We start from the raw sequence: 21,318 nt of genomic DNA on the forward strand, positions 1-21,318 counted from the left end.
CCGCTTTCCTTTGAATGTCTTCCTCTTCTTCTTCTCTTTGTCTTTTAAATGTCACACTGCTGTCCATATCCTCTGTGTTGCTCTCACTCGATGTAATCTCTGGCCCCCGGCTGATGGATCTGCGTCTTCTTTCATCATTTGACGACTGGAACTGCTGCACAGGGGCCTGTGAGGCCTCTTTTCCGGAACCTTTGCCGCTACCTTGGGAAGTTTTCATCGCTTGTTCCCCAGCAAGCGTTGCTGAGGACTGTTGCTCCAACTTCCCCATCGATTGACGATGGCCAGTTTTACCCACCGGGTCTACTGCTGGCGGGGCAGCAAACCCTGGTTTGGCGCCACTTGTCTTCTTGGCCCTGTCCTGTATAGGCGGAGTAACAGGACCGGGCTCAGACCTGGCCACCTGGCTCCCCTTCCGGCGGGCTTTCACCGGGGCCTCTTCGTCCGGAGCAGGGCGACCCTGGGCCAAGCCAGTACCTGGCTTATGCTGCAATTTTGGGTCCACCTTTGCCCCCACCGAGGCCCGTCGGCTGCCACCCGCCACAGGTGAGCCCCCTTCAGAAGTTTCGGCGGGCTCTTGAGCCAGGTAGGAAGTCGATCGACGTCTTTCAATTTCCCGGGCAGTAAACTCGATTACCCGCCCGGGCTTCGTGGAATCCCCATGGCCTCCCCCTAGCACTACCACCGGTGGGCCCCCCGATGGAGCACCAGAGGTCTTGGGCCTGGACCCATCAGTACCTGCCATCTGGGGTTTGGGCATCTTAAAAAAGGACGTCTTTTGTCCTGTCCCCTCTTTGGGTGGGCCCAGCCTTGACCCACCCATCGTAGTTTTTGCTTTATGGGGACAGGAATTAAAATCGTGATTTTCCTCTCCGCAGAGGTTGCACCTTATCGTATGGCTACATCTTGAGGCTATGTGACCTTCTTGGCCACACCTATTGCAGCGAATCACACGCTCCGCGCCGCAGGTCTCCTGGGTGTGGCCAAACCTCAAGCAATTTCGGCAATACATAGGCATTTGAGGATAGAACAGGAAGCCCCGAACTCTCCCGATGGCAAAATTTGGGGGCGGATGGCAAAGACCCCCAATACCACCGGGATCCTTACGGAGCTTGACCCAGAACTTCCTCTTGCCGTTCCAGAACCGCACGGAGTTCAAGATTTTGTTTGCGAATCGCACCTCTTCGCAGTATCGCCGAAGAAAAGTGGCTATATCCTCCGTGGTCACATGAGGGCTGTGCATAGCCACCACCAACGGTATATGTTCCTCACCATAGAGGAACTGGAACGAAAGACCGTCGAGTCGATCGTCCCTCTGGTCCGCACCAGACAAGGTTGCATAGATGTTATCGCAACACGCCGTGGCCGTGAAGGTGACGGTATACAGGCCACGGCTTTCCTGGTCATTTAGACACAGGATGTCCTCCCTATTGAGGCGGAAGTAGTCAAGAAGAATCACCTCCGCAATGAAGCGGAGGTTCTTCAACTGACGATGGCTCTCCGACACCTCTATGCGGATGGTATTTCGCATCGACATTTCCCCAGAGGGGAAAGCCCAGGAGAACGGCATCTTCCACACCCAGGGACTAAGCCCCTTCCCCAATAGCAGCAGGGGCTCGGAATCCCGCTATAAAAGCGGAACCCTTATCCAAGGCAGAGGTCGGGGGTACCCTAGGTGCTTCCGAAGCTACAGGTAACGCTCAACGTACCGAAAATGCCTTCTGAGACACAAGGTCCCAGAGACAGGGGGATCGCAACCCGTTGTCCGTGGACTAAGCCCGCTCCCCAATAGCAGCAAGGGGGTGAAGTCCCTCCGTAAGGAGAGACAATCCCCCAAGGCCGAGAAGCGGGGTACCACAGACACCTTCCGACCAGACCAAGTGAGCAGATACTACACTTGATCTTAGCCAAAAGGCCGAGAAGCGATAACCGTGAAAGGGGCGGGCCCAACAAGGTGCCCTTCATGGGCACTATCACTGCTTGCTGTCAGGGAGGCTGCCAGACAATTTTCCATGCACACTCTGGGCTGGGGGGCAGTCAACCACCAGTACACACAGCAGAACCTAAACCCATACCATTATTGCTAAGCAGCAAGACAGGGGCCCATTGCACTCCCACGGGGCCTTTTTAAATGCAATCCATAACCCGGATTTGCCAGGAACCCTTCTTACTCCTCCTACTTGCATGTGACACTGGGCTTAGGATCTGCATAGGAAACACACACACAAGCACACACCTACCTTTGTTGCCTGCAGATGCCTCCTTGGCTGTCCCCAAACGGTATCAAACCAACACCCACGGGAAGCTGTAAGCATAGAGGACATGCCTGCACCCCATTGGACTTACCTGTGTGGGTTAAACCCGGGTTATTTGACAACCTATGGCGGTGATGGTTCTGCTCAGGCAGAGCAGTGCTGATGCTCCTCATAAAGCTGTCGCTGCTGTGAAGGTTCTAGGTGACATCACAAATCCCTATGGTTACATACACAACAAAGCTGGGTTGTTGTTGTTTACACTCTGCAAGGCCTGTGGAAGTGAGTGACATCATAGCACTGTAGTTCTGAGGGTTCTAGATGGATGCAACAATCTCCTGTTGCTTCTATGAAGGCCATAATAGACGACATCACCAAACAGCTCCATAGTCACATACACAGCAAAGGAGAGATGTTGTTTACACCTAGTGATGTCAGTGGTATTGAGTGACATCACAGCACAGTGCTAAGGCTCCTGGGCCTGGACACAGCAGCGGCTGCAATATCTCAACGGAGAATACGTTTATATATATGTGTGTGTGTGCGCGTATATATATATATATATATATATATATATATATATATATATATATATTTCTCCGCCGAAATCACTTTTAAACCCATTTCCACCTTTTTTTCCCTTCTCTTCCTCTTACTTTTTTTTCACGTTTTTTTACGTTTTTCTCCTTTTCGCCTCTTTTCTGGGCGTATTATTCTTCTTTTTCTTCTTTTTTTTCGTCTAATGCATACCCCATCAGTGCAGCAATGCTTATTCAATACCGCCAGCAGATGGAGACACTGGGGGATAATTTTCTAAGGATTTATACTGATTTTTCCTGTCTGAATTTGTCGCACAGAAAGTTGCAGGCCAAATATGTGTGACATTTCTGCGACTTTAGCTTCTAGAGCATTTTTACAACATTATACATAGGTGCTGAATACATAAAAAGCGACTGTTCAGCGACAGACAAGTCGCATCGGCTGAAAGTAGGCCAGAATGTCAGTCCATGTTGGAGCAGGTTTAGATACAGTCTAAAGTATAGATCTCAAAGTCTGTGCACAGAATTTAGCAAGGGCCTCGCACCTTCTGATGCATCAGGTAGGTGCACAATAGCATAGCCTAACCCTCTGTACTTTGGTCTATATTGATGCGGGACATAGACAGCCAGCTGATGACCAATCCATTAGTGCAATGGATGGCTGGAAGCATTTGTCTTTGCCTTTGCAATACCACAGAAGCAATGCATGGTCAATGTACAGCAATGACACACCTGTGTGAACAGCCAGGAGACCCCCCCCCCCCCCCATGTTATGTTACATAGTTACATAGTTAGTACGGTCGAAAAAAGACATATGTCCATCAAGTTCAACCAGGGAATTAAGGGGTAGGGGTGTGGCGCGATATTGGGGAAGGGATGAGATTTTATATTTCTTCATAAGCATTAATCTTATTTTGTCAATTAGGAACATTCAGCACCCACCCGCTATCAAGGCAGCTGCCTATCATGTCATGCCCTACCTGCACAGGTGTGCTGGCTACTCAAATGATCCAATTAAGGAGGCCATTTAGTCAGCAGCAGCAGAAGTCCTGTGCCTGGACGCTCCAACAGCGGCCAGACACAAGCAGAAGCAGAAGCAGCAGAAGCAGCAGCAGCACCACCTTTTGTTTTTTGGCTGCAGCAGCAGCAAGGCCCACAGGGCTGGCTAGCTGGCTAGCCAGCAAGCAGGTAGCAATGAAAGTAGGAATCTTTCTTTTTAACCCTGTAAGGGGGTGGTGCACTGTACCCGAAGATACTGCCATATCGGGTCAATGCATAGGGCGACGGAAGCAAGCTTCGAAATCGGCCCCCGTTCTCAAAAATCCATTTAATATATGGTCCCCAGATAGGGGACGTATCAGATATTAAACTGATAAGAACAGATACTACACTTGATCTTAGCCAAAAGGCCGAGAAGCGATAACTGTGAAAGGGGCGGGCCCAACAAGGTGCCCTTCATGGGCACTATCACTGCTTGCTGTCAGGGAGGCTGCCAGACAATTTTCCATGCACACTCTGGGCTGGGGGGCAGTCAACCACCAGTACACACAGCAGAACCTAAACCCATACCATTATTGCTAAGCAGCAAGACAGGGGCCCATTGCACTCCCACGGGGCCTTTTTAAATGCAATCCATAACCCGGATTTGCCAGGAACCCTTCTTACTCCTCCTACTTGCATGTGACACTGGGCTTAGGATCTGCATAGGAAACACACACACAAGCACACACCTACCTTTGTTGCCTGCAGATGCCTCCTTGGCTGTCCCCAAACGGTATCAAACCAACACCCACGGGAAGCTGTAAGCATAGAGGACATGCCTGCACCCCATTGGACTTACCTGTGTGGGTTAAACCCGGGTTATTTGACAACCTATGGCGGTGATGGTTCTGCTCAGGCAGAGCAGTGCTGATGCTCCTCATAAAGCTGTCGCTGCTGTGAAGGTTCTAGGTGACATCACAAATCCCTATGGTTACATACACAACAAAGCTGGGTTGTTGTTGTTTACACTCTGCAAGGCCTGTGGAAGTGAGTGACATCATAGCACTGTAGTTCTGAGGGTTCTAGATGGATGCAACAATCTCCTGTTGCTTCTATGAAGGCCATAATAGACGACATCACCAAACAGCTCCATAGTCACATACACAGCAAAGGAGAGATGTTGTTTACACCTAGTGATGTCAGTGGTATTGAGTGACATCACAGCACAGTGCTAAGGCTCCTGGGCCTGGACACAGCAGCGGCTGCAATATCTCAACGGAGAATACGTTTATATATATGTGTGTGTGTGCGCGTATATATATATATATATATATATATATATATATATATATATTTCTCCGCCGAAATCACTTTTAAACCCATTTCCACCTTTTTTTCCCTTCTCTTCCTCTTACTTTTTTTTCACGTTTTTTTACGTTTTTCTCCTTTTCGCCTCTTTTCTGGGCGTATTATTCTTCTTTTTCTTCTTTTTTTTCGTCTAATGCATACCCCATCAGTGCAGCAATGCTTATTCAATACCGCCAGCAGATGGAGACACTGGGGGATAATTTTCTAAGGATTTATACTGATTTTTCCTGTCTGAATTTGTCGCACAGAAAGTTGCAGGCCAAATATGTGTGACATTTCTGCGACTTTAGCTTCTAGAGCATTTTTACAACATTATACATAGGTGCTGAATACATAAAAAGCGACTGTTCAGCGACAGACAAGTCGCATCGGCTGAAAGTAGGCCAGAATGTCAGTCCATGTTGGAGCAGGTTTAGATACAGTCTAAAGTATAGATCTCAAAGTCTGTGCACAGAATTTAGCAAGGGCCTCGCACCTTCTGATGCATCAGGTAGGTGCACAATAGCATAGCCTAACCCTCTGTACTTTGGTCTATATTGATGCGGGACATAGACAGCCAGCTGATGACCAATCCATTAGTGCAATGGATGGCTGGAAGCATTTGTCTTTGCCTTTGCAATACCACAGAAGCAATGCATGGTCAATGTACAGCAATGACACACCTGTGTGAACAGCCAGGAGACCCCCCCCCCCCATGTTATGTTACATAGTTACATAGTTAGTACGGTCGAAAAAAGACATATGTCCATCAAGTTCAACCAGGGAATTAAGGGGTAGGGGTGTGGCGCGATATTGGGGAAGGGATGAGATTTTATATTTCTTCATAAGCATTAATCTTATTTTGTCAATTAGGAACATTCAGCACCCACCCGCTATCAAGGCAGCTGCCTATCATGTCATGCCCTACCTGCACAGGTGTGCTGGCTACTCAAATGATCCAATTAAGGAGGCCATTTAGTCAGCAGCAGCAGAAGTCCTGTGCCTGGACGCTCCAACAGCGGCCAGACACAAGCAGAAGCAGAAGCAGCAGAAGCAGCAGCAGCACCACCTTTTGTTTTTTGGCTGCAGCAGCAGCAAGGCCCACAGGGCTGGCTAGCTGGCTAGCCAGCAAGCAGGTAGCAATGAAAGTAGGAATCTTTCTTTTTAACCCTGTAAGGGGGTGGTGCACTGTACCCGAAGATACTGCCATATCGGGTCAATGCATAGGGCGACGGAAGCAAGCTTCGAAATCGGCCCCCGTTCTCAAAAATCCATTTAATATATGGTCCCCAGATAGGGGACGTATCAGATATTAAACTGATAAGAACAGATACTACACTTGATCTTAGCCAAAAGGCCGAGAAGCGATAACCGTGAAAGGGGCGGGCCCAACAAGGTGCCCTTCATGGGCACTATCACTGCTTGCTGTCAGGGAGGCTGCCAGACAATTTTCCATGCACACTCTGGGCTGGGGGGCAGTCAACCACCAGTACACACAGCAGAACCTAAACCCATACCATTATTGCTAAGCAGCAAGACAGGGGCCCATTGCACTCCCACGGGGCCTTTTTAAATGCAATCCATAACCCGGATTTGCCAGGAACCCTTCTTACTCCTCCTACTTGCATGTGACACTGGGCTTAGGATCTGCATAGGAAACACACACACAAGCACACACCTACCTTTGTTGCCTGCAGATGCCTCCTTGGCTGTCCCCAAACGGTATCAAACCAACACCCACGGGAAGCTGTAAGCATAGAGGACATGCCTGCACCCCATTGGACTTACCTGTGTGGGTTAAACCCGGGTTATTTGACAACCTATGGCGGTGATGGTTCTGCTCAGGCAGAGCAGTGCTGATGCTCCTCATAAAGCTGTCGCTGCTGTGAAGGTTCTAGGTGACATCACAAATCCCTATGGTTACATACACAACAAAGCTGGGTTGTTGTTGTTTACACTCTGCAAGGCCTGTGGAAGTGAGTGACATCATAGCACTGTAGTTCTGAGGGTTCTAGATGGATGCAACAATCTCCTGTTGCTTCTATGAAGGCCATAATAGACGACATCACCAAACAGCTCCATAGTCACATACACAGCAAAGGAGAGATGTTGTTTACACCTAGTGATGTCAGTGGTATTGAGTGACATCACAGCACAGTGCTAAGGCTCCTGGGCCTGGACACAGCAGCGGCTGCAATATCTCAACGGAGAATACGTTTATATATATGTGTGTGTGTGCGCGTATATATATATATATATATATATATATATATATATATATATATATTTCTCCGCCGAAATCACTTTTAAACCCATTTCCACCTTTTTTTCCCTTCTCTTCCTCTTACTTTTTTTTCACGTTTTTTTACGTTTTTCTCCTTTTCGCCTCTTTTCTGGGCGTATTATTCTTCTTTTTCTTCTTTTTTTTCGTCTAATGCATACCCCATCAGTGCAGCAATGCTTATTCAATACCGCCAGCAGATGGAGACACTGGGGGATAATTTTCTAAGGATTTATACTGATTTTTCCTGTCTGAATTTGTCGCACAGAAAGTTGCAGGCCAAATATGTGTGACATTTCTGCGACTTTAGCTTCTAGAGCATTTTTACAACATTATACATAGGTGCTGAATACATAAAAAGCGACTGTTCAGCGACAGACAAGTCGCATCGGCTGAAAGTAGGCCAGAATGTCAGTCCATGTTGGAGCAGGTTTAGATACAGTCTAAAGTATAGATCTCAAAGTCTGTGCACAGAATTTAGCAAGGGCCTCGCACCTTCTGATGCATCAGGTAGGTGCACAATAGCATAGCCTAACCCTCTGTACTTTGGTCTATATTGATGCGGGACATAGACAGCCAGCTGATGACCAATCCATTAGTGCAATGGATGGCTGGAAGCATTTGTCTTTGCCTTTGCAATACCACAGAAGCAATGCATGGTCAATGTACAGCAATGACACACCTGTGTGAACAGCCAGGAGACCCCCCCCCCCCCCCCATGTTATGTTACATAGTTACATAGTTAGTACGGTCGAAAAAAGACATATGTCCATCAAGTTCAACCAGGGAATTAAGGGGTAGGGGTGTGGCGCGATATTGGGGAAGGGATGAGATTTTATATTTCTTCATAAGCATTAATCTTATTTTGTCAATTAGGAACATTCAGCACCCACCCGCTATCAAGGCAGCTGCCTATCATGTCATGCCCTACCTGCACAGGTGTGCTGGCTACTCAAATGATCCAATTAAGGAGGCCATTTAGTCAGCAGCAGCAGAAGTCCTGTGCCTGGACGCTCCAACAGCGGCCAGACACAAGCAGAAGCAGAAGCAGCAGAAGCAGCAGCAGCACCACCTTTTGTTTTTTGGCTGCAGCAGCAGCAAGGCCCACAGGGCTGGCTAGCTGGCTAGCCAGCAAGCAGGTAGCAATGAAAGTAGGAATCTTTCTTTTTAACCCTGTAAGGGGGTGGTGCACTGTACCCGAAGATACTGCCATATCGGGTCAATGCATAGGGCGACGGAAGCAAGCTTCGAAATCGGCCCCCGTTCTCAAAAATCCATTTAATATATGGTCCCCAGATAGGGGACGTATCAGATATTAAACTGATAAGAACAGATACTACACTTGATCTTAGCCAAAAGGCCGAGAAGCGATAACCGTGAAAGGGGCGGGCCCAACAAGGTGCCCTTCATGGGCACTATCACTGCTTGCTGTCAGGGAGGCTGCCAGACAATTTTCCATGCACACTCTGGGCTGGGGGGCAGTCAACCACCAGTACACACAGCAGAACCTAAACCCATACCATTATTGCTAAGCAGCAAGACAGGGGCCCATTGCACTCCCACGGGGCCTTTTTAAATGCAATCCATAACCCGGATTTGCCAGGAACCCTTCTTACTTCTCCTACTTGCATGTGACACTGGGCTTAGGATCTGCATAGGAAACACACACACAAGCACACACCTACCTTTGTTGCCTGCAGATGCCTCCTTGGCTGTCCCCAAACGGTATCAAACCAACACCCACGGGAAGCTGTAAGCATAGAGGACATGCCTGCACCCCATTGGACTTACCTGTGTGGGTTAAACCCGGGTTATTTGACAACCTATGGCGGTGATGGTTCTGCTCAGGCAGAGCAGTGCTGATGCTCCTCATAAAGCTGTCGCTGCTGTGAAGGTTCTAGGTGACATCACAAATCCCTATGGTTACATACACAACAAAGCTGGGTTGTTGTTGTTTACACTCTGCAAGGCCTGTGGAAGTGAGTGACATCATAGCACTGTAGTTCTGAGGGTTCTAGATGGATGCAACAATCTCCTGTTGCTTCTATGAAGGCCATAATAGACGACATCACCAAACAGCTCCATAGTCACATACACAGCAAAGGAGAGATGTTGTTTACACCTAGTGATGTCAGTGGTATTGAGTGACATCACAGCACAGTGCTAAGGCTCCTGGGCCTGGACACAGCAGCGGCTGCAATATCTCAACGGAGAATACGTTTATATATATGTGTGTGTGTGCGCGTATATATATATATATATATATATATATATATATATATATATATATTTCTCCGCCGAAATCACTTTTAAACCCATTTCCACCTTTTTTTCCCTTCTCTTCCTCTTACTTTTTTTTCACGTTTTTTTACGTTTTTCTCCTTTTCGCCTCTTTTCTGGGCGTATTATTCTTCTTTTTCTTCTTTTTTTTCGTCTAATGCATACCCCATCAGTGCAGCAATGCTTATTCAATACCGCCAGCAGATGGAGACACTGGGGGATAATTTTCTAAGGATTTATACTGATTTTTCCTGTCTGAATTTGTCGCACAGAAAGTTGCAGGCCAAATATGTGTGACATTTCTGCGACTTTAGCTTCTAGAGCATTTTTACAACATTATACATAGGTGCTGAATACATAAAAAGCGACTGTTCAGCGACAGACAAGTCGCATCGGCTGAAAGTAGGCCAGAATGTCAGTCCATGTTGGAGCAGGTTTAGATACAGTCTAAAGTATAGATCTCAAAGTCTGTGCACAGAATTTAGCAAGGGCCTCGCACCTTCTGATGCATCAGGTAGGTGCACAATAGCATAGCCTAACCCTCTGTACTTTGGTCTATATTGATGTGGGACATAGACAGCCAGCTGATGACCAATCCATTAGTGCAATGGATGGCTGGAAGCATTTGTCTTTGCCTTTGCAATACCACAGAAGCAATGCATGGTCAATGTACAGCAATGACACACCTGTGTGAACAGCCAGGAGACCCCCCCCCCCCATGTTATGTTACATAGTTACATAGTTAGTACGGTCGAAAAAAGACATATGTCCATCAAGTTCAACCAGGGAATTAAGGGGTAGGGGTGTGGCGCGATATTGGGGAAGGGATGAGATTTTATATTTCTTCATAAGCATTAATCTTATTTTGTCAATTAGGAACATTCAGCACCCACCCGCTATCAAGGCAGCTGCCTATCATGTCATGCCCTACCTGCACAGGTGTGCTGGCTACTCAAATGATCCAATTAAGGAGGCCATTTAGTCAGCAGCAGCAGAAGTCCTGTGCCTGGACGCTCCAACAGCGGCCAGACACAAGCAGAAGCAGCAGAAGCAGCAGCAGCACCACCTTTTGTTTTTTGGCTGCAGCAGCAGCAAGGCCCACAGGGCTGGCTAGCTGGCTAGCCAGCAAGCAGGTAGCAATGAAAGTAGGAATCTTTCTTTTTAACCCTGTAAGGGGGTGGTGCACTGTACCCGAAGATACTGCCATATCGGGTCAATGCATAGGGCGACGGAAGCAAGCTTCGAAATCGGCCCCCGTTCTCAAAAATCCATTTAATATATGGTCCCCAGATAGGGGACGTATCAGATATTAAACTGATAAGAACAGATACTACACTTGATCTTAGCCAAAAGGCCGAGAAGCGATAACCGTGAAAGGGGCGGGCCCAACAAGGTGCCCTTCATGGGCACTATCACTGCTTGCTGTCAGGGAGACTGCCAGACAATTTTCCATGCACACTCTGGGCTGGGGGGCAGTCAACCACCAGTACACACAGCAGAACCTAAACCCATACCATTATTGCTAAGCAGCAAGATAGGGGCCCATTGCACTCCCACGGGGCCTTTTTAAATGCAATCCATAACCCGGATTTGCCAGGAACCCTTCTTACTCCTCCTACTTGCATGTGACACTGGGCTTAGGATCTGCATAGGAAACACACACACAAGCACACACCTACCTTTGTTGCCTGCAGATGCCTCCTTGGCTGTCCCCAAACGGTATCAAACCAACACCCACGGGAAGCTGTAAGCATAGAGGACATGCCTGCACCCCATTGGACTTACCTGTGTGGGTTAAACCCGGGTTATTTGACAACCTATGGCGGTGATGGTTCTGCTCAGGCAGAGCAGTGCTGATGCTCCTCATAAAGCTGTCGCTGCTGTGAAGGTTCTAGGTGACATCACAAATCCCTATGGTTACATACACAACAAAGCTGGGTTGTTGTTGTTTACACTCTGCAAGGCCTGTGGAAGTGAGTGACATCATAGCACTGTAGTTCTGAGGGTTCTAGATGGATGCAACAATCTCCTGTTGCTTCTATGAAGGCCATAATAGACGACATCACCAAACAGCTCCATAGTCACATACACAGCAAAGGAGAGATGTTGTTTACACCTAGTGATGTCAGTGGTATTGAGTGACATCACAGCACAGTGCTAAGGCTCCTGGGCCTGGACACAGCAGCGGCTGCAATATCTCAACGGAGAATACGTTTATATATATGTGTGTGTGTGCGCGTATATATATATATATATATATATATATATATATATATATATATATTTCTCCGCCGAAATCACTTTTAAACCCATTTCCACCTTTTTTTCCCTTCTCTTCCTCTTACTTTTTTTTCACGTTTTTTTACGTTTTTCTCCTTTTCGCCTCTTTTCTGGGCGTATTATTCTTCTTTTTCTTCTTTTTTTTCGTCTAATGCATACCCCATCAGTGCAGCAATGCTTATTCAATACCGCCAGCAGATGGAGACACTGGGGGATAATTTTCTAAGGATTTATACTGATTTTTCCTGTCTGAATTTGTCGCACAGAAAGTTGCAGGCCAAATATGTGTGACATTTCTGCGACTTTAGCTTCTAGAGCATTTTTACAACATTATACATAGGTGCTGAATACATAAAAAGCGACTGTTCAGCGACAGACAAGTCGCATCGGCTGAAAGTAGGCCAGAATGTCAGTCCATGTTGGAGCAGGTTTAGATACAGTCTAAAGTATAGATCTCAAAGTCTGTGCACAGAATTTAGCAAGGGCCTCGCACCTTCTGATGCATCAGGTAGGTGCACAATAGCATAGCCTAACCCTCTGTACTTTGGTCTATATTGATGCGGGACATAGACAGCCAGCTGATGACCAATCCATTAGTGCAATGGATGGCTAGAAGCATTTGTCTTTGCCTTTGCAATACCACAGAAGCAATGCATGGTCAATGTACAGCAATGACACACCTGTGTGAACAGCCAGGAGACCCCCCCCCCCCCCCCCATGTTATGTTACATAGTTACATAGTTAGTACGGTCGAAAAAAGACATATGTCCATCAAGTTCAACCAGGGAATTAAGGGGTAGGGGTGTGGCGCGATATTGGGGAAGGGATGAGATTTTATATTTCTTCATAAGCATTAATCTTATTTTGTCAATTAGGAACATTCAGCACCCACCCGCTATCAAGGCAGCTGCCTATCATGTCATGCCCTACCTGCACAGGTGTGCTGGCTACTCAAATGATCCAATTAAGGAGGCCATTTAGTCAGCAGCAGCAGAAGTCCTGTGCCTGGACGCTCCAACAGCGGCCAGACACAAGCAGAAGCAGAAGCAGCAGAAGCAGCAGCAGCACCACCTTTTGTTTTTTGGCTGCAGCAGCAGCAAGGCCCACAGGGCTGGCTAGCTGGCTAGCCAGCAAGCAGGTAGCAATGAAAGTAGGAATCTTTCTTTTTAACCCTGTAAGGGGGTGGTGCACTGTACCCGAAGATACTGCCATATCGGGTCAATGCATAGGGCGACGGAAGCAAGCTTCGAAATCGGCCCCCGTTCTCAAAAATCCATTTAATATATGGTCCCCAGATAGGGGACGTATCATATATTAAACTGATAAGAACAGATACTACACTTGATCTTAGCCAAAAGGCCGAGAAGCGATAACCGTGAAAGGGGCGGGCCCAACAAGGTGCCCTTCATGGGCACTATCACTGCTTGCTGTCAGGGAGGCTGCCAGACAATTTTCCATGCACACTCTGGGCTGGGGGGCAGTCAACCACCAGTACACACAGCAGAACCTAAACCCATACCATTATTGCTAAGCAGCAAGACAGGGGCCCATTGCACTCCCACGGGGCCTTTTTAAATGCAATCCATAACCCGGATTTGCCAGGAACCCTTCTTACTCCTCCTACTTGCATGTGACACTGGGCTTAGGATCTGCATAGGAAACACACACACAAGCACACACCTACCTTTGTTGCCTGCAGATGCCTCCTTGGCTGTCCCCAAACGGTATCAAACCAACACCCACGGGAAGCTGTAAGCATAGAGGACATGCCTGCACCCCATTGGACTTACCTGTGTGGGTTAAACCCGGGTTATTTGACAACCTATGGCGGTGATGGTTCTGCTCAGGCAGAGCAGTGCTGATGCTCCTCATAAAGCTGTCGCTGCTGTGAAGGTTCTAGGTGACATCACAAATCCCTATGGTTACATACACAACAAAGCTGGGTTGTTGTTGTTTACACTCTGCAAGGCCTGTGGAAGTGAGTGACATCATAGCACTGTAGTTCTGAGGGTTCTAGATGGATGCAACAATCTCCTGTTGCTTCTATGAAGGCCATAATAGACGACATCACCAAACAGCTCCATAGTCACATACACAGCAAAGGAGAGATGTTGTTTACACCTAGTGATGTCAGTGGTATTGAGTGACATCACAGCACAGTGCTAAGGCTCCTGGGCCTGGACACAGCAGCGGCTGCAATATCTCAACGGAGAATACGTTTATAAATATGTGTGTGTGTGCGCGTATATATATATATATATATATATATATATATATATATATATGTATATATATATATTTCTCCGCCGAAATCACTTTTAAACCCATTTCCACCTTTTTTTCCCTTCCCTTCCTCTTACTTTTTTTTCACGTTTTTTTACGTTTTTCTCCTTTTCGCCTCTTTTCTGGGCGTATTATTCTTCTTTTTCTTCTTTTTTTTCGTCTAATGCATACCCCATCAGTGCAGCAATGCTTATTCAATACCGCCAGCAGATGGAGACACTGGGGGATAATTTTCTAAGGATTTATACTGATTTTTCCTGTCTGAATTTGTCGCACAGAAAGTTGCAGGCCAAATATGTGTGACATTTCTGCGACTTTAGCTTCTAGAGCATTTTTACAACATTATACATAGGTGCTGAATACATAAAAAGCGACTGTTCAGCGACAGACAAGTCGCATCGGCTGAAAGTAGGCCAGAATGTCAGTCCATGTTGGAGCAGGTTTAGATACAGTCTAAAGTATAGATCTCAAAGTCTGTGCACAGAATTTAGCAAGGGCCTCGCACCTTCTGATGCATCAGGTAGGTGCACAATAGCATAGCCTAACCCTCTGTACTTTGGTCTATATTGATGCGGGACATAGACAGCCAGCTGATGACCAATCCATTAGTGCAATGGATGGCTGGAAGCATTTGTCTTTGCCTTTGCAATACCACAGAAGCAATGCATGGTCAATGTACAGCAATGACACACCTGTGTGAACAGCCAGGAGACCCCCCCCCCCCATGTTATGTTACATAGTTACATAGTTAGTACGGTCGAAAAAAGACATATGTCCATCAAGTTCAACCAGGGAATTAAGGGGTAGGGGTGTGGCGCGATATTGGGGAAGGGATGAGATTTTATATTTCTTCATAAGCATTAATCTTATTTTGTCAATTAGGAACATTCAGCACCCACCCGCTATCAAGGCAGCTGCCTATCATGTCATGCCCTACCTGCACAGGTGTGCTGGCTACTCAAATGATCCAATTAAGGAGGCCATTTAGTCAGCAGCAGCAGAAGTCCTGTGCCTGGACGCTCCAACAGCGGCCAGACACAAGCAGAAGCAGAAGCAGCAGAAGCAGCAGCAGCACCACCTTTTGTTTTTTGGCTGCAGCAGCAGCAAGGCCCACAGGGCTGGCTAGCTGGCTAGCCAGCAAGCAGGTAGCAATGAAAGTAGGAATCTTTCTTTTTAACCCTGTAAGGGGGTGGTGCACTGTACCCGAAGATACTGCCATATCGGGTCAATGCATAGGGCGACGGAAGCAAGCTTCGAAATCGGCCCCCGTTCTCAAAAATCCATTTAATATATGGTCCCCAGATAGGGGACGTATCAGATATTAAACTGATAAGAACAGATACTACACTTGATCTTAGCCAAAAGGCCGAGAAGCGATAACCGTGAAAGGGGCGGGCCCAACAAGGTGCCCTTCATGGGCACTATCACTGCTTGCTGTCAGGGAGGCTGCCAGACAATTTTCCATGCACACTCTGGGCTGGGGGGCAGTCAACCACCAGTACACACAGCAGAACCTAAACCCATACCATTATTGCTAAGCAGCAAGACAGGGGCCCATTGCACTCCCACGGGGCCTTTTTAAATGCAATCCATAACCCGGATTTGCCAGGAACCCTTCTTACTCCTCCTACTTGCATGTGACACTGGGCTTAGGATCTGCATAGGAAACACACACACAAGCACACACCTACCTTTGTTGCCTGCAGATGCCTCCTTGGCTGTCCCCAAACGGTATCAAACCAACACCCACGGGAAGCTGTAAGCATAGAGGACATGCCTGCACCCCATTGGACTTACCTGTGTGGGTTAAACCCGGGTTATTTGACAACCTATGGCGGTGATGGTTCTGCTCAGGCAGAGCAGTGCTGATGCTCCTCATAAAGCTGTCGCTGCTGTGAAGGTTCTAGGTGACATCACAAATCCCTATGGTTACATACACAACAAAGCTGGGTTGTTGTTGTTTACACTCTGCAAGGCCTGTGGAAGTGAGTGACATCATAGCACTGTAGTTCTGAGGGTTCTAGATGGATGCAACAATCTCCTGTTGCTTCTATGAAGGCCATAATAGACGACATCACCAAACAGCTCCATAGTCACATACACAGCAAAGGAGAGATGTTGTTTACACCTAGTGATGTCAGTGGTATTGAGTGACATCACAGCACAGTGCTAAGGCTCCTGGGCCTGGACACAGCAGCGGCTGCAATATCTCAACGGAGAATACGTTTATATATATGTGTGTGTGTGCGCGTATATATATATATATATATATATATATATATATATATATATATTTCTCCGCCGAAATCACTTTTAAACCCATTTCCACCTTTTTTTCCCTTCTCTTCCTCTTACTTTTTTTTCACGTTTTTTTACGTTTTTCTCCTTTTCGCCTCTTTTCTGGGCGTATTATTCTTCTTTTTCTTCTTTTTTTTCGTCTAATGCATACCCCATCAAGTGCAGCAATGCTTATTCAATACCGCCAGCAGATGGAGACACTGGGGGATAATTTTCTAAGGATTTATACTGATTTTTCCTGTCTGAATTTGTCGCACAGAAAGTTGCAGGCCAAATATGTGTGACATTTCTGCGACTTTAGCTTCTAGAGCATTTTTACAACATTATACATAGGTGCTGAATACATAAAAAGCGACTGTTCAGCGACAGACAAGTCGCATCGGCTGAAAGTAGGCCAGAATGTCAGTCCATGTTGGAGCAGGTTTAGATACAGTCTAAAGTATAGATCTCAAAGTCTGTGCACAGAATTTAGCAAGGGCCTCGCACCTTCTGATGCATCAGGTAGGTGCACAATAGCATAGCCTAACCCTCTGTACTTTGGTCTATATTGATGCGGGACATAGACAGCCAGCTGATGACCAATCCATTAGTGCAATGGATGGCTGGAAGCATTTGTCTTTGCCTTTGCAATACCACAGAAGCAATGCATGGTCAATGTACAGCAATGACACACCTGTGTGAACAGCCAGGAGACCCCCCCCCCCCCCATGTTATGTTACATAGTTACATAGTTAGTACGGTCGAAAAAAGACATATGTCCATCAAGTTCAACCAGGGAATTAAGGGGTAGGGGTGTGGCGCGATATTGGGGAAGGGATGAGATTTTATATTTCTTCATAAGCATTAATCTTATTTTGTCAATTAGGAACATTCAGCACCCACCCGCTATCAAGGCAGCTGCCTATCATGTCATGCCCTACCTGCACAGGTGTGCTGGCTACTCAAATGATCCAATTAAGGAGGCCATTTAGTCAGCAGCAGCAGAAGTCCTGTGCCTGGACGCTCCAACAGCGGCCAGACACAAGCAGAAGCAGAAGCAGCAGAAGCAGCAGCAGCACCACCTTTTGTTTTTTGGCTGCAGCAGCAGCAAGGCCCACAGGGCTGGCTAGCTGGCTAGCCAGCAAGCAGGTAGCAATGAAAGTAGGAATCTTTCTTTTTAACCCTGTAAGGGGGTGGTGCACTGTACCCGAAGATACTGCCATATCGGGTCAATGCATAGGGCGACGGAAGCAAGCTTCGAAATCGGCCCCCGTTCTCAAAAATCCATTTAATATATGGTCCCCAGATAGGGGACGTATCAGATATTAAACTGATAAGAACAGATACTACACTTGATCTTAGCCAAAAGGCCGAGAAGCGATAACCGTGAAAGGGGCGGGCCCAACAAGGTGCCCTTCATGGGCACTATCACTGCTTGCTGTCAGGGAGGCTGCCAGACAATTTTCCATGCACACTCTGGGCTGGGGGGCAGTCAACCACCAGTACACACAGCAGAACCTAAACCCATACCATTATTGCTAAGCAGCAAGACAGGGGCCCATTGCACTCCCACGGGGCCTTTTTAAATGCAATCCATAACCCGGATTTGCCAGGAACCCTTCTTACTCCTCCTACTTGCATGTGACACTGGGCTTAGGATCTGCATAGGAAACACACACACAAGCACACACCTACCTTTGTTGCCTGCAGATGCCTCCTTGGCTGTCCCCAAACGGTATCAAACCAACACCCACGGGAAGCTGTAAGCATAGAGGACATGCCTGCACCCCATTGGACTTACCTGTGTGGGTTAAACCCGGGTTATTTGACAACCTATGGCGGTGATGGTTCTGCTCAGGCAGAGCAGTGCTGATGCTCCTCATAAAGCTGTCGCTGCTGTGAAGGTTCTAGGTGACATCACAAATCCCTATGGTTACATACACAACAAAGCTGGGTTGTTGTTGTTTACACTCTGCAAGGCCTGTGGAAGTGAGTGACATCATAGCACTGTAGTTCTGAGGGTTCTAGATGGATGCAACAATCTCCTGTTGCTTCTATGAAGGCCATAATAGACGACATCACCAAACAGCTCCATAGTCACATACACAGCAAAGGAGAGATGTTGTTTACACCTAGTGATGTCAGTGGTATTGAGTGACATCACAGCACAGTGCTAAGGCTCCTGGGCCTGGACACAGCAGCGGCTGCAATATCTCAACGGAGAATACGTTTATATATATGTGTGTGTGTGCGCGTATATATATATATATATATATATATATATATATATATATATATATATTTCTCCGCCGAAATCACTTTTAAACCCATTTCCACCTTTTTTTCCCTTCTCTTCCTCTTACTTTTTTTTCACGTTTTTTTTACGTTTTTCTCCTTTTCGCCTCTTTTCTGGGCGTATTATTCTTCTTTTTCTTCTTTTTTTCGTCTAATGCATACCCCATCAGTGCAGCAATGCTTATTCAATACCGCCAGCAGATGGAGACACTGGGGGATAATTTTCTAAGGATTTATACTGATTTTTCCTGTCTGAATTTGTCGCACAGAAAGTTGCAGGCCAAATATGTGTGACATTTCTGCGACTTTAGCTTCTAGAGCATTTTTACAACATTATACATAGGTGCTGAATACATAAAAAGCGACTGTTCAGCGACAGACAAGTCGCATCGGCTGAAAGTAGGCCAGAATGTCAGTCCATGTTGGAGCAGGTTTAGATACAGTCTAAAGTATAGATCTCAAGTCTGTGCACAGAATTTAGCAAGGGCCTCACACCTTCTGATGCATCAGGTAGGTGCACAATAGCATAGCCTAACCCTCTGTACTTTGGTCTATATTGATGCAGGACATAGACAGCCAGCTGATGACCAATCCATTAGTGCAATGGATGGCTGGAAGCATTTGTCTTTGCCTTTGCAATACCACAGAAGCAATGCATGGTCAATGTACAGCAATGACACACCTGTGTGAACAGCCAGGAGACCCCCCCCCCCCCCATGTTATGTTACATAGTTACATAGTTAGTACGGTCGAAAAAAGACATATGTCCATCAAGTTCAACAAGGGAATTAAGGGGTAGGGGTGTGGCGCGATATTGGGGAAGGGATGAGATTTTATATTTCTTCATAAGCATTAATCTTATTTTGTCAATTAGGAACATTCAGCACCCACCCGCTATCAAGGCAGCTGCCTATCATGTCATGCCCTACCTGCACAGGTGTGCTGGCTACTCAAATGATCCAATTAAGGAGGCCATTTAGTCAGCAGCAGCAGAAGTCCTGTGCCTGGACGCTCCAACAGCGGCCAGACACAAGCAGAAGCAGAAGCAGCAGAAGCAGCAGAAGCAGCAGCAGCACCACCTTTTGTTTTTTGGCTGCAGCAGCAGCAAGGCCCACAGGGCTGGCTAGCTGGCTAGCCAGCAAGCAGGTAGCAATGAAAGTAGGAATCTTTCTTTTTAACCCTGTAAGGGGGTGGTGCACTGTACCCGAAGATACTGCCATATCGGGTCAATGCATAGAGCGACGGAAGCAAGCTTCGAAATCGGCCCCCGTTCTCAAAAATCCATTTAATATATGGTCCCCAGATAGGGGACGTATCAGATATTAAACTGATAAGAACAGATACTACACTTGATCTTAGCCAAAAGGCCGAGAAGCGATAACCGTGAAAGGGGCGGGCCCAACAAGGTGCCCTTCATGGGCACTATCACTGCTTGCTGTCAGGGAGGCTGCCAGACAATTTTCCATGCACACTCTGGGCTGGGGGGCAGTCAACCACCAGTACACACAGCAGAACCTAAACCCATACCATTATTGCTAAGCAGCAAGACAGGGGCCCATTGCACTCCCACGGGGCCTTTTTAAATGCAATCCATAACCCGGATTTGCCAGGAACCCTTCTTACTCCTCCTACTTGCATGTGACACTGGGCTTAGGATCTGCATAGGAAACACACACACAAGCACACACCTACCTTTGTTGCCTGCAGATGCCTCCTTGGCTGTCCCCAAACGGTATCAAACCAACACCCACGGGAAGCTGTAAGCATAGAGGACATGCCTGCACCCCATTGGACTTACCTGTGTGGGTTAAACCCGGGTTATTTGACAACCTATGGCGGTGATGGTTCTGCTCAGGCAGAGCAGTGCTGATGCTCCTCATAAAGCTGTCGCTGCTGTGAAGGTTCTAGGTGACATCACAAATCCCTATGGTTACATACACAACAAAGCTGGGTTGTTGTTGTTTACACTCTGCAAGGCCTGTGGAAGTGAGTGACATCATAGCACTGTAGTTCTGAGGGTTCTAGATGGATGCAACAATCTCCTGTTGCTTCTATGAAGGCCATAATAGACGACATCACCAAACAGCTCCATAGTCACATACACAGCAAAGGAGAGATGTTGTTTACACCTAGTGATGTCAGTGGTATTGAGTGACATCACAGCACAGTGCTAAGGCTCCTGGGCCTGGACACAGCAGCGGCTGCAATATCTCAACGGAGAATACGTTTATATATATGTGTGTGTGTGCGCGTATATATATATATATATATATATATATATATATATATATATTTCTCCGCCGAAATCACTTTTAAACCCATTTCCACCTTTTTTTCCCTTCTCTTCCTCTTACTTTTTTTTCACGTTTTTTTTACGTTTTTCTCCTTTTCGCCTCTTTTCTGGGCGTATTATTCTTCTTTTTCTTCTTTTTTTTCGTCTAATGCATACCCCATCAGTGCAGCAATGCTTATTCAATACCGCCAGCAGATGGAGACACTGGGGGAT

General features: G+C 46.9%; 8 non-coding genes and 1 pseudogene across 8 annotated transcripts; all 9 read right to left on the bottom strand.

Moving 5' to 3' along the window:
• Positions 1–1,794: 1,794 nt before the first annotated feature.
• Positions 1,795–1,924, bottom strand: LOC130341234 (U2 spliceosomal RNA; annotated as a pseudogene).
• A 2,094-nt stretch (positions 1,925–4,018) lies between these two features.
• LOC130341271 (U2 spliceosomal RNA) lies at positions 4,019–4,209 on the bottom strand. Its single transcript, XR_008881241.1, has one exon. It is a non-coding gene; the product is annotated as a U2 spliceosomal RNA (small nuclear RNA).
• Positions 4,210–6,294: 2,085 nt separating this feature from the next.
• On the bottom strand, positions 6,295–6,485 carry LOC130341283 (U2 spliceosomal RNA). The gene has a single exon (XR_008881252.1). It is a non-coding gene; the product is annotated as a U2 spliceosomal RNA (small nuclear RNA).
• Positions 6,486–8,578: 2,093 nt separating this feature from the next.
• LOC130341205 (U2 spliceosomal RNA) lies at positions 8,579–8,769 on the bottom strand. Its single transcript, XR_008881190.1, has one exon. It is a non-coding gene; the product is annotated as a U2 spliceosomal RNA (small nuclear RNA).
• A 2,083-nt stretch (positions 8,770–10,852) lies between these two features.
• Positions 10,853–11,043, bottom strand: LOC130341217 (U2 spliceosomal RNA). Its single transcript, XR_008881201.1, has one exon. It is a non-coding gene; the product is annotated as a U2 spliceosomal RNA (small nuclear RNA).
• A 2,094-nt stretch (positions 11,044–13,137) lies between these two features.
• On the bottom strand, positions 13,138–13,328 carry LOC130341216 (U2 spliceosomal RNA). The gene has a single exon (XR_008881200.1). It is a non-coding gene; the product is annotated as a U2 spliceosomal RNA (small nuclear RNA).
• Positions 13,329–15,427: 2,099 nt separating this feature from the next.
• On the bottom strand, positions 15,428–15,618 carry LOC130341229 (U2 spliceosomal RNA). Its single transcript, XR_008881209.1, has one exon. It is a non-coding gene; the product is annotated as a U2 spliceosomal RNA (small nuclear RNA).
• A 2,090-nt stretch (positions 15,619–17,708) lies between these two features.
• LOC130341239 (U2 spliceosomal RNA) lies at positions 17,709–17,899 on the bottom strand. The gene has a single exon (XR_008881212.1). It is a non-coding gene; the product is annotated as a U2 spliceosomal RNA (small nuclear RNA).
• Positions 17,900–20,000: 2,101 nt separating this feature from the next.
• LOC130341213 (U2 spliceosomal RNA) lies at positions 20,001–20,191 on the bottom strand. The gene has a single exon (XR_008881198.1). It is a non-coding gene; the product is annotated as a U2 spliceosomal RNA (small nuclear RNA).
• Positions 20,192–21,318: the final 1,127 nt, after the last annotated feature.

Source organism: Hyla sarda, unplaced genomic scaffold, assembly GCF_029499605.1.
Source record: "Hyla sarda isolate aHylSar1 unplaced genomic scaffold, aHylSar1.hap1 scaffold_615, whole genome shotgun sequence".
Lineage (NCBI taxonomy): Eukaryota > Metazoa > Chordata > Amphibia > Anura > Hylidae > Hyla > Hyla sarda.